Raw genomic sequence first — 18,776 nt, 5'->3', positions numbered from 1 at the left:
CTAGGTCATACCTATTGAATTGTAGCTAGGACATACCTATTGAATTGTAGCTAGGTCATACCTATTGAATTGTAGCTAGGTCATTCCTATTGAATTGTAGCTCGGACATACCTATTGAATTATAGCTAGGACATACCTATTGAATTGTAGCTAGGACATACCTATTGAATTATAGCTAGGACATACATATTGAATTGTAGCTAGGACATACCTATTGAATTGTAGCTAGGTCATACCTATTGAATTGTAGCTAGGACATACCTATTGAATTATAGCTAGGACATACATATTGAATTGTAGCTAGGTCATACCTATTGAATTGTAGCTAGGTCATACCTAATGAATTATAGCTAGGACATACATATTGAATTGTAGCTAGGTCATACCTATTGAATTGTAGCTAGGACATACCTAATGAATTATAGCTAGGACATACATATTGAATTGTAGCTAGGACATACCTATTGAATTGTAGCTAGGACATACCTATTGAATTGTAGCTAGGACATACCTATTGAATTGTAGCTAGGACACATACCTATTGAATTGTAGCTAGGACATACCTTTTGAATTATAGCTAGGACATACATATTGAATTGTAGCTAGGTCATACCTATTGAATTGTAGCTAGGTCATACCTAATGAATTATAGCTAGGACATACATATTGAATTGTAGCTAGGTCATACCTATTGAATTGTAGCTAGGACATACCTAATGAATTGTAGCTAGGACATACCTACTGAATTGTAGCTAGGACATACCTAATGAATATAACACAGCTTTGTTGACACCCTTGGCTCAAAAAACGAATGGTTTTGACCACTTGGAACTTTTGGAAATCGAGCTTTGACTGCTGTTCTGCTTGTAAAACGACTACCAACATTAACTACTTAACGTAAAAATGAATAACTGCTATTGAGTAAACTATATGTACTTGGAAATAAAGTTGACCCCCCCGCCCACCCCCAACACTCCCTAAAATAAACATATTACAATAATTGTAATATAATTATTATGACCGTTTTTTATTTTTTTATTCACGGCAAGGTTATCGTTCATAATTGACGGTTCCACGACTACAGGATAGTTGTCAGGCCTCTTTAACGTGTCCCACCTGGCTTGTGCCCATCACAGACTCACAGCCCACAGATTGAAATGGTTCACAATGACTGAGTCCCAAGTGGAACCTATTCCATTCATAGTCCACAGTGCACTATATATAGGGAACAGGCTGGCCAGGGCCCAGGTTAAAAATAGTGCACTATATATAGGGAACATGCTGCCCAGGGCCCAGGTTAAAAATAGTGCACTATATATAGGGAACAAGCTGCCCAGGGCCCAGGTTAAAAATAGTGCACTATATATAGGGAACAGGCTGCCCAGGGCCCAGGTTAAAAATAGTGCACAATATATAGGGAACAGGCTGGCCAGGGCCCAGGTTAAACATAGTGCACTATAGATAGGGAACAGGCTGCCCAGGGCCAAGGATAAACATAATGCACTATATATAGGGAACAGGCTGCCCAGGGCCCAGGTTAAAAATAGTGCACTATATATAGGGAACAGGCTGGCCAGGGCCCAGGTTAAACATAGTGCACTATATATAGGGAACAGGCTGGCCAGGGCCCAGGTTAAAAATAGTGCACTATATATAGGGAACAGGCTGCCCAGGGCCAAGGATAAACATAATGCACTATATATAGGGAACAGGCTGCCCAGGGCCCAGGTTAAAAATAGTGCACTATATATAGGGAACAGGCTGGCCAGGGCCCAGGTTAAACATAGTGCACTATATATAGGGAACAGGCTGGCCAGGGCCCAGGTTAAACATAGTGCACAATATATAGGGAACAGGCTGGCCAGGGCCCAGGTTAAAAATAGTGCACTATATATAGGGAACATGCTGCCCAGGGCCCAGGTTAAAAATAGTGCACTATATATAGGGAACAAGCTGCCCAGGGCCCAGGTTAAAAATAGTGCACTATATATAGGGAACAGGCTGCCCAGGGCCCAGGTTAAAAATAGTGCACAATATATAGGGAACAGGCTGGCCAGGGCCCAGGTTAAACATAGTGCACTATATATAGGGAACAGGCTGCCCAGGGCCAAGGATAAACATAATGCACTATATATAGGGAACAAGCTGCCCAGGGCCCAGGTTAAAAATAGTGCACTATATATAGGGAACAGGCTGGCCAGGGCCCAGGTTAAACATAGTGCACTATATATAGGGAACAGGCTGGCCAGGGCCCAGGTTAAAACTAGTGCACTATATATAGGGAACATGCTGCCCAGGGCCAAGGTTAAACATAGTGCACTATATATAGGGAACAGGCTACCCAGGGCCCAGGTTAAAAATAGTGCACTATATATAGGGAACAAGCTGCCCAGGGCCCAGGTTAAACATAATGCACTATATATAGGGAACAGGCTGCCCAGGGCCCAGGTTAAAAATAGTGCACTATATATAGGGAACAAGCTGCCCAGGGCCCAGGATAAAAATAGTGCACTATATATAGGGAACAGGCTGCCCAGGGCCCAGGTTAAAAATAGTGCACTATATATAGGGAACAAGCTGCCCAGGGCCCAGGATAAAAATAGTGCACTATATATAGGGAACATGCTGCCCAGGGCCCAGGTTAAAAATAGTGTACTATATATAGGGAACAGGCTGCCCAGGGCCCAGGTTAAAACTAGTGCACTATATATAGGGAACAGGCTGGCCAGGGCCCAGGTTAAAAATAGTGTACTATATATAGGGAACAGGCTGCCCAGGGCCCAGGTTAAAACTAGTGCACTATATATAGGGAACAGGCTGCCCAGGGCCCAGGTTAAAAATAGTGCACTATATATAGGGAACAGGCTGCCCAGGGCCCAGGTTAAAAATAGTGCACTATATATAGGGAACAAGCTGCCCAGGGCCCAGGATAAAAATAGTGCACTATATATAGGGAACAAGCTGCCCAGGGCCCAGGTTAAAAATAGTGCACTATATATAGGGAACAGGCTGGCCAGGGCCCAGGTTAAACATAGTGCACTATATATAGGGAACAGGCTGCCCAGGGCCCAGGTTAAAACTAGTGCACTATATATAGGGAACATGCTGCCCAGGGCCCAGGTTAAAAATAGTGCACTATATATAGGGAACAAGCTGCCCAGGGCCCAGGTTAAAAAATAGTGCACTATATATAGGGAACATACTGCCTAGGGCCAAGGTTAAAAATAGTGCACTATATATAGGGAACAGGCTACCCAGGGCCCAGGTTAAAAAATAGTGCACTATATATAGGGAACATACTGCCTAGGGCCCAGGTTAAAAAATAGTGCACTATATATAGGGAACAAGCTGCCCAGGGCCCAGGATAAAAAATAGTGAATATATAGAAAGGCACCACACCACTCTGACATCAATAGGTTATAGAGGGGCTTCCCCACCACCTAAACACACCACTCTGACATCAATAGGTTATAGAGTGAGAGTAGAGTCAACACCACTCTGACATCAATAGGTTATAGAGTGAGAGTAGAGTCAACACCACTCTGACATCAATAGGTTATAGAGTGAGAGTAGAGTCAACACCACTCTGACATCAATAGGTTATAGAGGGACTTCCCTGCCACCTAAACACACCACTCTGACATCAATAGGTTATAGAGTGAGAGTAGAGTCAACACCACTCTGACATCAATAGGTTATAGATGGACTTCCCTGCCACCTAAACACACCACTCTGACATCAATAGGTTATAGAGTGAGAGTAGAGTCAACACCACTCTGACATCAATAGGTTATAGAGGGACTTCACTGCCACCTAAACACACCACTCTGACATCAATAGGTTATAGAGTGAGAGTAGAGTCAACACCACTCTGACATCAATAGGTTATAGAGTGAGAGTAGAGTCAACACCACTCTGACATCATGGGTTATAGAGGGGCTTCCCTGCCACCTAAACACACCACTCTGACATCAATAGGTTATAGAGTGAGAGTAGAGTCAACACCACTCTGACATCAATAGGTTATAGAGGGACTTCCCTGCCACCTAAACACACCACTCTGACATCAATAGGTTATAGAGTGAGAGTAGAGTCAACACCACTCTGACATCAATAGGTTATAGATGGACTTCCCTGCCACCTACACACACCACTCTGACATCAATAGGTTATAGAGTGAGAGTAGAGTCAACACCACTCTGACATCAATAGGTTATAGAGTGAGAGTAGAGTCAACACCACTCTGACATCAATAGGTTATAGAGTGAGAGTAGAGTCAACACCACTCTGACATCAATAGGTTATAGAGTGAGAGTAGAGTCAACACCACTCTGACATCAATAGGTTATAGAGGGACTTCACTGCCACCTAAACACACCACTCTGACATCAATAGGTTATAGAGGGACTTCCCTGCCACCTAAACACACCACTCTGACATCAATAGGTTATAGAGTGAGAGTAGAGTCAACACCACTCTGACATCAATAGGTTATAGAGTGAGAGTAGAGTCAACACCACTCTGACATCAATAGGTTATAGAGTGAGAGTAGAGTCAACACCACTCTGACATCAATAGGTTATAGATGGACTTCCCTGCCACCTAAACACACCACTCTGACATCAATACGTTATAGAGTGAGAGTAGAGTCAACACCACTCTGACATCAATAGGTTATAGAGGGAGAGTAGAGTCAACACCACTCTGACATCAATAGGTTATAGAGGGGCTTCCTGCCACCTAAACACACCACTCTGACATCAATAGGTTATAGAGTGAGAGTAGAGTCAACACCACTCTGACATCAATAGGTTATAGAGTGAGAGTAGAGTCAACACCACTCTGACATCATGGGTTATAGAGTGAGAGTAGAGTCAACACCACTCTGACATCAATAGGTTATAGAGTGAGAGTAGAGTCAACACCACTCTGACATCAATAGGTTATAGAGTGAGAGTAGAGTCAACACCACTCTGACATCAATAGGTTATAGAGTGAGAGTAGAGTCAACACCAATCTGACATCAATAGGTTATAGAGTGAGAGTAGAGTCAACACCACTCTGACATCAATAGGTTATAGAGTGAGAGTAGAGTCAACACCACTCTGACATCAATAGGTTATAGAGTGAGAGTAGAGTCAACACCACTCTGACATCAATAGGTTATAGAGTGAGAGTAGAGTCAACACCACTCTGACATCATGGGTTATAGAGTGAGAGTAGAGTCAACACCACTCTGACATCAATAGGTTATAGAGTGAGAGTAGAGTCAACACCACTCTGACATCAATAGGTTATAGAGTGAGAGTAGAGTCAACACCACTCTGACATCAATAGGTTATAGAGTGAGAGTAGAGTCAACACCACTCTGACATCAATAGGTTATAGAGTGAGAGTAGAGTCAACACCACTCTGACATCAATAGGTTATAGAGTGAGAGTAGAGTCAACACCACTCTGACATCAATAGGTTATAGAGTGAGAGTAGAGTCAACACCACTCTGACACCAATAGGTTATAGAGGGACTTCCCTGCCACCTACACACACCACTCTGACATCAATAGGTTATAGAGTGAGAGTAGAGTCAACACCACTCTGACATCAATAGGTTATAGATGGACTTCCCTGCCACCTAAACACACCACTCTGACATCAATACGTTATAGAGTGAGAGTAGAGTCAACACCACTCTGACATCAATAGGTTATAGAGTGAGAGTAGAGTCAACACCACTCTGACATCAATAGGTTATAGAGTGAGAGTAGAGTCAACACCACTCTGACATCAATAGGTTATAGAGTGAGAGTAGAGTCAACACCACTCTGACATCAATAGGGAATAGAGGGACTTCCCTGCCACCTAAACACACCACTCTGACATCAATAGGTTATAGAGTGAGAGTAGAGTCAACACCACTCTGACATCAATAGGTTATAGAGTGAGAGTAGAGTCAACACCACTCTGACATCAATAGGTTATAGAGTGAGAGTAGAGTCAACACCACTCTGACATCAATAGGTTATAGAGTGAGAGTAGAGTCAACACCACTCTGACATCAATAGGTTATAGAGTGAGAGTAGAGTCAACACCACTCTGACATCAATAGGTTATAGAGTGAGAGTAGAGTCAACACCACTCTGACATCAATAGGTTATAGATGGACTTCCTGCCACCTACACACACCACTCTGACATCAATAGGTTATAGAGTGAGAGTAGAGTCAACACCACTCTGACATCAATAGGTTATAGAGTGAGAGTAGAGTCAACACCACTCTGACATCAATAGGTTATAGAGTGAGAGTAGAGTCAACACCACTCTGACATCAATAGGTTATAGAGTGAGAGTAGAGTCAACACCACTCTGACATCAATAGGTTATAGATGGACTTCCCTGCCACCTACACACACCACTCTGACATCAATAGGTTATAGAGTGAGAGTAGAGTCAACACCACTCTGACATCAATAGGTTATAGAGTGAGAGTAGAGTCAACACCACTCTGACATCAATAGGTTATAGAGTGAGAGTAGAGTCAACACCACTCTGACATCAATAGGTTATAGAGTGAGAGTAGAGTCAACACCACTCTGACATCAATAGGTTATAGAGGGACTTCACTGCCACCTAAACACACCACTCTGACATCAATAGGTTATAGAGGGACTTCCCTGCCACCTAAACACACCACTCTGACATCAATAGGTTATAGAGTGAGAGTAGAGTCAACACCACTCTGACATCAATAGGTTATAGAGTGAGAGTAGAGTCAACACCACTCTGACATCAATAGGTTATAGAGTGAGAGTAGAGTCAACACCACTCTGACATCAATAGGTTATAGATGGACTTCCCTGCCACCTAAACACACCACTCTGACATCAATACGTTATAGAGTGAGAGTAGAGTCAACACCACTCTGACATCAATAGGTTATAGAGGGAGAGTAGAGTCAACACCACTCTGACATCAATAGGTTATAGAGGGGCTTCCTGCCACCTAAACACACCACTCTGACATCAATAGGTTATAGAGTGAGAGTAGAGTCAACACCACTCTGACATCAATAGGTTATAGAGTGAGAGTAGAGTCAACACCACTCTGACATCATGGGTTATAGAGTGAGAGTAGAGTCAACACCACTCTGACATCAATAGGTTATAGAGTGAGAGTAGAGTCAACACCACTCTGACATCAATAGGTTATAGAGTGAGAGTAGAGTCAACACCACTCTGACATCAATAGGTTATAGAGTGAGAGTAGAGTCAACACCAATCTGACATCAATAGGTTATAGAGTGAGAGTAGAGTCAACACCACTCTGACATCAATAGGTTATAGAGTGAGAGTAGAGTCAACACCACTCTGACATCAATAGGTTATAGAGTGAGAGTAGAGTCAACACCACTCTGACATCAATAGGTTATAGAGGGAGAGTAGAGTCAACACCACTCTGACATCATGGGTTATAGAGTGAGAGTAGAGTCAACACCACTCTGACATCAATAGGTTATAGAGTGAGAGTAGAGTCAACACCACTCTGACATCAATAGGTTATAGAGTGAGAGTAGAGTCAACACCACTCTGACATCAATAGGTTATAGAGTGAGAGTAGAGTCAACACCACTCTGACATCAATAGGTTATAGAGTGAGAGTAGAGTCAACACCACTCTGACATCAATAGGTTATAGAGTGAGAGTAGAGTCAACACCACTCTGACATCAATAGGTTATAGAGTGAGAGTAGAGTCAACACCACTCTGACACCAATAGGTTATAGAGGGACTTCCTGCCACCTACACACACCACTCTGACATCAATAGGTTATAGAGTGAGAGTAGAGTCAACACCACTCTGACATCAATAGGTTATAGATGGACTTCCCTGCCACCTAAACACACCACTCTGACATCAATACGTTATAGAGTGAGAGTAGAGTCAACACCACTCTGACATCAATAGGTTATAGAGTGAGAGTAGAGTCAACACCACTCTGACATCAATAGGTTATAGAGTGAGAGTAGAGTCAACACCACTCTGACATCAATAGGTTATAGAGTGAGAGTAGAGTCAACACCACTCTGACATCAATAGGGAATAGAGGGACTTCCCTGCCACCTAAACACACCACTCTGACATCAATAGGTTATAGAGTGAGAGTAGAGTCAACACCACTCTGACATCAATAGGTTATAGAGTGAGAGTAGAGTCAACACCACTCTGACATCAATAGGTTATAGAGTGAGAGTAGAGTCAACACCACTCTGACATCAATAGGTTATAGAGTGAGAGTAGAGTCAACACCACTCTGACATCAATAGGTTATAGAGTGAGAGTAGAGTCAACACCACTCTGACATCAATAGGTTATAGAGTGAGAGTAGAGTCAACACCACTCTGACATCAATAGGTTATAGATGGACTTCCCTGCCACCTACACACACCACTCTGACATCAATAGGTTATAGAGTGAGAGTAGAGTCAACACCACTCTGACATCAATAGGTTATAGAGTGAGAGTAGAGTCAACACCACTCTGACATCAATAGGTTATAGAGTGAGAGTAGAGTCAACACCACTCTGACATCAATAGGTTATAGAGTGAGAGTAGAGTCAACACCACTCTGACATCAATAGGTTATAGATGGACTTCCCTGCCACCTACACACACCACTCTGACATCAATAGGTTATAGAGTGAGAGTAGAGTCAACACCACTCTGACATCAATAGGTTATAGAGTGAGAGTAGAGTCAACACCACTCTGACATCAATAGGTTGTAGAGTGACTTCCTGCCACCTATACACACCACTCTGACATCAATAGGTTATAGAGTGAGAGTAGAGTCAACACCACTGTCTCTGTGTCAAAGTCTTCACTCACTGACAGCACATGATTCAATTTGTCAAAGTTAACGTTGAGTCAAACATTCACAGAGCAGTAACGACTTGAAAGAGACAAATGAGCGACAGTAAAATAAAAAAGGTAGGTGAGAGGGAGCACGGCGATGACGACAACACTGAGTTTATAACGGTGACTTTGCATTCTTCATTATTTTCCAGAGTCAGTGTTACAAAGGTGGAAACACTGAAATAACACAGAAATTCAGTGTGTGTGTGTGTGTGTGTGAGTGTGTGTGTGAGTGTGCGTGTGTGTGTGTGTGTGTGTGTTTCAAGGTACAGTACCATTAAAATGTTAGTACAAATCTTCTCATTCCAGAGTTTTTCTTTATTTTTTGACTATTTTCTACCTTATAGAATAATAGTGAAGACATCAACACTATGAAATAAAACACATGGAATCGTTTAGTAACCAAAAACGTGTTAAACAAATCTAAATATGTTTTATATTCTAGATTCTTCAAAGGAGCCACTCTTTGCACACTCTTGAAATGAGCGAAGAGAAACGACATGAAGGTCAGTCGCAAAAACCATCAAGCGCTGTGATGAAACTGTCTCTCATGAGGCCCACCATGAGGACCACCATGAGGACCATCATGAGGCCCACCATGAGGACCACCATGAGGACCACCATGAGGCCCACCATGAGGCCCACCATGAGGACCACCATGAGGACCACCATGAGGCCCACCATGAGGACCACCATGAGGACCACCATGAGGACCAGGACCACCATGAGGACCACCATGAGGACCACCATGAGGCCCACCATGAGGACCACCATGAGGACCACTATGAGGACCACCATGGACAGCGGAGTCAATCACCACCTTCCGGAGACACCTGAAACCCCACCTCTTCAAGGAATACCTAGGATAGGATAAAGTAATCCTTCTCACCCCCCCTTAAATGATTTAGATGCACTATTGTAAAGTGGCTGTTCCACTGGATGTCAGAAGGTGAATTCACCAATTTGTAAGTCGCTCTGGATAAGAGCGTCTGCTAAATGACTTAAATGTAAATGTAAATGTAATGAGGACCACCATTAGGACCACCATGAGGACCACTATGAGGACCACCATGAGGACCACCATGAGGACCACCATGAGGACCACCATGAGGACCAGAACCACCATGAGGACCAGGACCACCATGAGGACCATCATGAGGACCAGGACCACCATGAGGACCACCATGAGGACCAGGACCACCATGAGGACCAGGACCACCATGAGGACCACCATGAGGACCACCATGATACGATACGCCATCCCATCTGGTTTGCACTTAATGGGACTATGATGTGTTTTCCATCAGGAAAATGACCCAACACACCTCCAGGCTGTGTAAGGGCTATTTTACCAAGAAGGAGAGTGAAGGAGTGCTGCATCAGATGACCTGGCCTCCACAATCACCTGACCTCAACCCAATTGAGATTTAGGTTTAGGATGAGTTAGAAAAGCAGCCAACTAGAGCTCAGCATATGTGGGAACTCCTTCAACACCTTTGAAAAAGCATTCCAGGTGAAGCTGGTTGAGAGAATACCAAGAGTGTGCAAAGCTGTCATCAAGGCAAAGGGTGGCAACTTTGAATAACACTTTTTTGGTTACTACATGATTCCATGTGTGTTATTTCATAGCAACCACATCATATCTGGTTTGGGTAAGATAATGTAACCACATCATGTCTGGTTTGGGTAAGATAATGTAACCACATCATGTCTGGTTTGGGTAAGATAATGTAACCACATCATGTCTGGTTTGGGTAAGATAATGTAACACAACCATATCATGTCTGGTTTGGGTAAGATAATGTAACCACATCATGTCTGGTTTGGGTAAGATAATGTAACACAACCATATCATGTCTGGTTTGGGTAAGATAATGTAACCACATCATGTCTGGTTTGGGTAAGATAATGTAACACAACCATATCATGTCTGGTTTGGGTAAGATAATGTAACACAACCATATCATGTCTGGTTTGGGTAAGATAATGTAACACAACCATATCATGTCTGGTTTGGGTAAGATAATGTAACGAAATCGGTAATTTTTCTCAAATCCAATCATATTTTCCACGTTGATTCAACTTCATCACACAGATTGGTTTTGGTTGAAATGACGTGGAGATTAACGTTGATTCAACTTCATCACACAGATTGGTTTTGGTTGAAATGACGTGGAGATAACGTTGATTCAACCAGTTTTTGCCCAGGGGGAAGGAATTGTAGACTAAGAGGAACAGGAACAAATATTGGTTTTATTGATCAAATCAACAAGAAAGTCATTTTATGACATCCTGCTGTGTTACTGTCACTTTACTGGACAATAGTTATTGCAATACATGTTTTTAATCTATAACCACCTTTGTCCACCAGGGGGCAGTGTTTATTGGCATATAACAGCATATAACGGAACTGAGCTGTATAGCTTCAGTGAGCTCCTTTTCCTGTTTAGTTCTGCGCTATCTTTTCACTTTAGTGTTTTGGTCTTCCATAACTTATTTTCTAATGTATTTAATCGCTATCTTGCTTTCACCATATATCCATATCGCTGCTCCATGTTCACAGAACGTTCTAGAATGTTCTGCTGAAACACAATGAAAACTGCGACAGAGACTCAACTTGATTTTCAAACCACCACTCAGAGAAACAAAGGCCATCTCTTCCTCTCTTGTCTGTATTGTTCACACAGAGACATAATTATAACATGTCATTATTCTTGCAGATTTTTTTAAAAAGACAACAAAATGAACACAAAGGACCAGATGAACAGTGACATCATCCACATGGGACAGAGAACAGAATGGGAAACACTAAGGACCAAATGAACAGTGACATCATCCACATGGGACAGAGAACAGAAAGGGAAACATTAAGGACCAGATGAACAGTGACATCATCCACATGGGACAGAGAACAGAATGGGAAACACTAAGGACCAGATGAACAGTGACATCATCCACATGGGACAGAGAACAGAATGGGAAACACTAAGGACCAGATGAACAGTGACATCATCCACATGGGACAGAGAACAGAAAGGGAAACACTAAGCAGCTGAATGAGAATCACGTGACGAGAGGAAACCCTGAGGAACCAATCTGTTTCTCATCACAACTAAACTACTATTAGAAAGATATACAGAAATACTCTATAGAAATACACTATAAAAATACTCTATAGAAATACTCTACAGAAATACTCTACAGAAAGACTCTATAGAAATACTCTACAGGAAGACTCTGGGAGGGTGGAGATGTCCTGTCTGTATAGATAGTAACACGTCCTGAAACACTAAACAACAGGACCAGACTATGTTCTGTCTGTATAGATAGTAACACGTCCTGAAACACTAAACAACAGGACCAGAATATGTTCTGTCTGTATAGATAGTAACACGTCCTGAAACACTAAACAACAGGACCAGAATATGTTCTGTCTGTATAGATAGTAACACGTCCTGAAACACTAAACAACAGGACCAGAATATGTTCTGTCTGTATAGATAGTAACACGTCCTGAAACACTAAACAACAGGACCAGACTATGTTCTGTCTGTATAGATAGTAGTACGTCCTGAAACACTAAACAACAGGACCAGACTATGTTCTGTCTGTATAGATAGTAGTACGTCCTGAAACACTAAACAACAGGACCAGAATATGTTCTGTCTGTATAGATAGTAGCACGTCCTGAAACACTAAACAACAGGACCAGAATATGTTCTGTCTGTATAGATAGTAGCACGTCCTGAAACACTAAACAACAGGACCAGAATATGTTCTGTCTGTATAGATAGTAACACGTCCTGAAACACTAAACAACAGGACCAGAATATGTTGTGTCTGTATAGATAGTAGCACGTCCTGAAACACTAAACAACAGGACCAGAATATGTTCTGTTTGCTCTCTGTATAGATAGTAGGACGTCCTGAAACACTAAACAACAGGACCAGAATATGTTCTGTCTGTATAGATAGTAACACGTCCTGAAACACTAAACAACAGGACCAGAATATGTTCTGTCTGTATAGATAGTAGTACGTCCTGAAACACTAAACAACAGGACCAGAATATGTTCTGTCTGTATAGATAGTAACACGCCCTGAAACACTCAACAACAGGACCAGAATATGTTCTGTCTGTATAGATAGTAGTACGTCCTGAAACACTGAACAACAGGACCAGAATATGTTCTGTCTGTATAGATAGTAACACGCCCTGAAACACTCAACAACAGGACCAGAATATGTTCTGTCTGTATAGATAGTAACACGTCCTGAAACACTAAACAACAGGACCAGAATATGTTCTGTCTGTATAGATAGTAGTACGTCCTGAAACACTAAACAACAGGACCAGAATATGTTCTGTCTGTATAGATAGTAACACGTCCTGAAACACTAAACAACAGGACCAGAATATGTTCTGTCTGTATAGATAGTAACACGTCCTGAAACACTAAACAACAGGACCAGAATATGTTCTGTCTGTATAGATAGTAGTACGACCTGAAACACTAAACAACAGGACCAGAATATGTTCTGTCTGTATAGATAGTAGTACGTCCTGAAACACTAAACAACAGGACCAGAATATGTTGTGTCTGTATAGATAGTAGCACGTCCTGAAACACTAAACAACAGGACCAGAATATGTTCTGTTTGCTCTCTGTATAGATAGTAGGACGTCCTGAAACACTAAACAACAGGACCAGAATATGTTCTGTCTGTATAGATAGTAACACGTCCTGAAACACTAAACAACAGGACCAGAATATGTTCTTTCTGTATAGATAGTAGCACGTCCTGAAACACTAAACAACAGGACCAGAATATGTTCTGTCTGTATAGATAGTAACACGTCCTGAAACACTAAAACAACAGGACCAGAATATGTTCTGTCTGTATAGATAGTAACACGTCCTGAAACACTAAACAACAGGACCAGACTATGTTCTGTCTGTATAGATAGTAGTACGTCCTGAAACACTAAACAACAGGACCAGAATATGTTCTGTCTGTATAGATAGTAGCACGTCCTGAAACACTAAACAACAGGACCAGAATATGTTCTGTCTGTATAGATAGTAACACGTCCTGAAACACTAAACAACAGGACCAGAATATGTTCTGTCTGTATAGATAGTAGTACGTCCTGAAACACTAAACAACAGGACCAGAATATGTTCTGTCTGTATAGATAGTAGCACGTCCTGAAACACTAAACAACAGGACCAGAATATGTTCTGTCTGTATAGATAGTAACACGTCCTGAAACACTAAACAACAGGACCAGAATATGTTCTGTCTGTATAGATAGTAGTACGTCCTGAAACACTAAACAACAGGACCAGAATATGTTCTGTCTGTATAGATAGTAACACGCCCTGAAACACTCAACAACAGGACCAGAATATGTTCTGTCTGTATAGATAGTAGTACGTCCTGAAACACTGAACAACAGGACCAGAATATGTTCTGTCTGTATAGATAGTAACACGCCCTGAAACACTCAACAACAGGACCAGAATATGTTCTGTCTGTATAGATAGTAACACGTCCTGAAACACTAAACAACAGGACCAGAATATGTTCTGTCTGTATAGATAGTAGTACGTCCTGAAACACTAAACAACAGGACCAGAATATGTTCTGTCTGTATAGATAGTAACACGTCCTGAAACACTAAACAACAGGACCAGAATATGTTCTGTCTGTATAGATAGTAACACGTCCTGAAACACTAAACAACAGGACCAGAATATGTTCTGTCTGTATAGATAGTAGTACGACCTGAAACACTAAACAACAGGACCAGAATATGTTCTGTCTGTATAGATAGTAGTACGTCCTGAAACACTAAACAACAGGACCAGAATATGTTGTGTCTGTATAGATAGTAGCACGTCCTGAAACACTAAACAACAGGACCAGAATATGTTCTGTTTGCTCTCTGTATAGATAGTAGGACGTCCTGAAACACTAAACAACAGGACCAGAATATGTTCTGTCTGTATAGATAGTAACACGTCCTGAAACACTAAACAACAGGACCAGAATATGTTCTTTCTGTATAGATAGTAGCACGTCCTGAAACACTAAACAACAGGACCAGAATATGTTCTGTCTGTATAGATAGTAGCACGTCCTGAAACACTAAACAACAGGACCAGAATATGTTCTGTCTGTATAGATAGTAGTACGTCCTGAAACACTAAACAACAGGACCAGAATATGTTCTGTCTGTATAGATAGTAACACGTCCTGAAACACTAAACAACAGGACCAGAATATGTTCTGTCTGTATAGATAGTAGCACGTCCTGAAACACTAAACAACAGGACCAGAATATGTTCTGTCTGTATAGATAGTAGCACGTCCTGAAACACTAAACAACAGGACCAGAATATGTTCTGTCTGTATAGATAGTAGTACGTCCTGAAACACTAAACAACAGGACCAGAATATGTTCTGTCTGTATAGATAGTAGTACGTCCTGAAACACTAAACAACAGGACCAGAATATGTTCTGTCTGTATAGATAGTAACACGTCCTGAAACACTAAACAACAGGACCAGAATATGTTCTGTCTGTATAGATAGTAACACGTCCTGAAACACTAAACAACAGGACCAGAATATGTTCTGTCTGTATAGATAGTAGCACGTCCTGAAACACTAAACAACAGGACCAGAATATGTTCTGTCTGTATAGATAGTAGCACGTCCTGAAACACTAAACAACAGGACCAGAATATGTTCTGTCTGTATAGATAGTAGCACGTCCTGAAACACTAAACAACAGGACCAGAATATGTTGTGTCTGTATAGATAGTAGCACGTCCTGAAACACTAAACAACAGGACCAGAATATGTTCTGTCTGTATAGATAGTAACACGTCCTGAAACACTAAACAACAGGACCAGAATATGTTCTGTCTGTATAGATAGTAACACGTCCTGAAACACTAAACAACAGGACCAGAATATGTTCTGTCTGTATAGATAGTAGCACGTCCTGAAACACTAAACAACAGGACCAGAATATGTTCTGTCTGTATAGATAGTAGCACGCCCTGAAACACTAAACAACAGGACCAGAATATGTTCTGTCTGTATAGATAGTAGCACGCCCTGAAACACTAAACAACAGGACCAGAATATGTTCTGTCTGTATAGATAGTAACACGACCTGAAACACTAAACAACAGGACCAGAATATGTTCTGTCTGTATAGATAGTAGCACGTCCTGAAACACTAAACAACAGGACCAGAATATGTTCTGTCTGTATAGATAGTAACACGTCCTGAAACACTAAACAACAGGACCAGAATATGTTCTGTCTGTATAGATAGTAACACGTCCTGAAACACTAAACAACAGGACCAGAATATGTTCTGTCTGTATAGATAGTAGCACGTCCTGAAACACTAAACAACAGGACCAGAATATGTTCTGTCTGTATAGATAGTAGCACGTCCTGAAACACTAAACAACAGGACCAGAATATGTTCTGTCTGTATAGATAGTAACACGTCCTGAAACACTAAACAACAGGACCAGAATATGTTCTGTCTGTATAGATAGTAACACGTCCTGAAACACTAAACAACAGGACCAGAATATGTTCTGTCTGTATAGATAGTAACACGTCCTGAAACACTAAACAACAGGACCAGAATATGTTCTGTCTGTATAGATAGTAGCACGCCCTGAAACACTAAACAACAGGACCAGAATATGTTCTGTCTGCTGTCTGTATAGATAGTAGCACGTCCTGAAACACTAAACAACAGGACCAGAATATGTTCTGTCTGTATAGATAGTAGCACGTCCTGAAACACTAAACAACAGGACCAGAATATGTTCTGTCTGCTGTCTGTATAGATAGTAGCGCGTCCTGAAACACTAAACAACAGGACCAGAATATGTTCTGTCTGTATAGATAGTAACACGTCCTGAAACACTAAACAACAGGACCAGAATATGTTCTGTCTGTATAGATAGTAGCACGTCCTGAAACACTAAACAACAGGACCAGAATATGTTCTGTCTGTATAGATAGTAGTACGTCCTGAAACACTAAACAACAGGACCAGAATATGTTCTGTCTGTATAGATAGTAACACGTCCTGAAACACTAAACAACAGGACCAGAATATGTTCTGTCTGTATAGATAGTAACACGTCCTGAAACACTAAACAACAGGACCAGAATATGTTCTGTCTGTATAGATAGTAGCACGTCCTGAAACACTAAACAACAGGACCAGAATATGTTCTGTCTGTATAGATAGTAGCACGTCCTGAAACACTAAACAACAGGACCAGAATATGTTCTGTCTGTATAGATAGTAGTACGTCCTGAAACACTAAACAACAGGACCAGAATATGTTCTGTCTGTATAGATAGTAACACAATATTTCCATTACACATAAAGAGCTACAAAATCTATGGTTCTATATAGAGCCATTAATTCCTGTGAAAAATGTCACAATGCTCTATGCTGCCTGTCGATGTTTACTGTATTCAAGTTCTCCTAAAACACTGACAAAAACATTTACCGCTGTACATATGCAAACTGACAAGATGTAAATACAGGAAGGAAATTCAAGACATTACCCCAAACGTGTCCGTGTAGAAACAACCCTTTTTGGAAGCAGTTCGTGCTCCGTACAACCTGACTGAGCCCTCTGAAGAGTTGTTCTCTCTGTCTCTCTCTCTGTCCCTCTGTCTCGCTCTCTCTCTCTCTCTCTGTCTCTCTCTCTCTCTCTCTGTCTCTCTGTCTCTCTGTCTCTCTGTCTCTCTGTCTCTCTGTCTCTCTGTCTCTCTCTCTCTCTCTCTCTCTCTCTCTCTCTCCTTCTCATATATTCCTGCTACCTTCAGGGATTGTTTTTTATTTTTTAAACAGAACAATATCAGAGTAAATATCTAACCAGTAGCAGGACACTTCCTGCTGTAATATTAAATCTCTGTGGTGCTGATTATAGAGGGAAAACAGAGACACTCTGGACTGTACCCTCACCAAGGTCAACTTCCTGTCTTAAGTGTGTGTCACGCACTGACCGTAGATTGCTTTGTATGTTTCTATTTTTTGTGGGTGGGCATTCTATGTTTGTATGTCTAGGTTGTGTATTTCTATGTGTTTGGCCGGGTATGGTTCTCAATCAAGGACAGCTGTCTATCGTTGTTTCTGATTGGGAACCATACTTAGGCAGCCTGTTTTCCCACTGTTAGTTGTGGGTAGTTGTTGTCTCTGATTGGGAACCATACTTAGGCAGCCTGTTTTCCCACTGTTAGTTGTGGGTAGTTGTTGTCTCTGATTGGGAACCATACTTAGGCAGCCTGTTTTCCCACTGTTAGTTGTGGGTAGTTGTTGTCTCTGATTGGGAACCATACTTAGGCAGCCTGTTTTCCCACTGTTAGTTGTGGGTAGTTGTTGTCTCTGATTGGGAACCATACTTAGGCAGCCTGTTTTCCCACTGTTAGTTGTGGGTAGTTGTTGTCTCTGATTGGGAACCATACTTAGGCAGCCTGTTTTCCCACTGTTAGTTGTGGGTAGTCGTTGTCTCTGATTGGGAACCATACTTAGGCAGCCTGTTATCCCACTGTTAGTTATGGGTGGTTGTTGTCTCTGATTGGGAACCATACTTAGGCAGCCTGTTTTCCCACTGTTAGTTGTGGGTAGTTGTTGTCTCTGATTGAGAACCATACTGAGGCAGCCTGTTTTCCCACTGTTAGTTGTGGGTAGTTGTTGTCTCTGATTGGGAACCATACTTAGGCAGCCTGTTTTCCCACTGTTAGTTGTGGGTAGTTGTTGTCTCTGATTGGGAACCATACTTAGGCAGCCTGTTTTCCCACTGTTAGT

At 41.6% G+C, this 18,776-nt stretch overlaps 1 protein-coding gene across 1 annotated transcript in view; it reads right to left on the bottom strand.

Moving 5' to 3' along the window:
- LOC135552136 (ATP-binding cassette sub-family C member 12-like) overlaps positions 1-17,800 on the bottom strand; it is a 75,631-nt gene extending 57,831 nt beyond the window's left edge. The window contains exon 1 of the mRNA XM_064983569.1: positions 17,531-17,800. The gene's annotated coding sequence lies outside the window, so the exon portion shown is untranslated. The remainder of the gene's footprint in view (positions 1-17,530) is intronic.
- Between the last annotated feature and the right edge of the window lie 976 nt (positions 17,801-18,776).

Source organism: Oncorhynchus masou, chromosome 2 (genome assembly GCF_036934945.1).
Source record: "Oncorhynchus masou masou isolate Uvic2021 chromosome 2, UVic_Omas_1.1, whole genome shotgun sequence".
In the NCBI taxonomy this organism is placed as follows: Eukaryota; Metazoa; Chordata; class Actinopteri; order Salmoniformes; family Salmonidae; genus Oncorhynchus; species Oncorhynchus masou.
The sequence above is the reverse complement of the archived record's forward strand: the minus strand, read 5'-3'. Positions and strand labels throughout refer to the sequence as shown.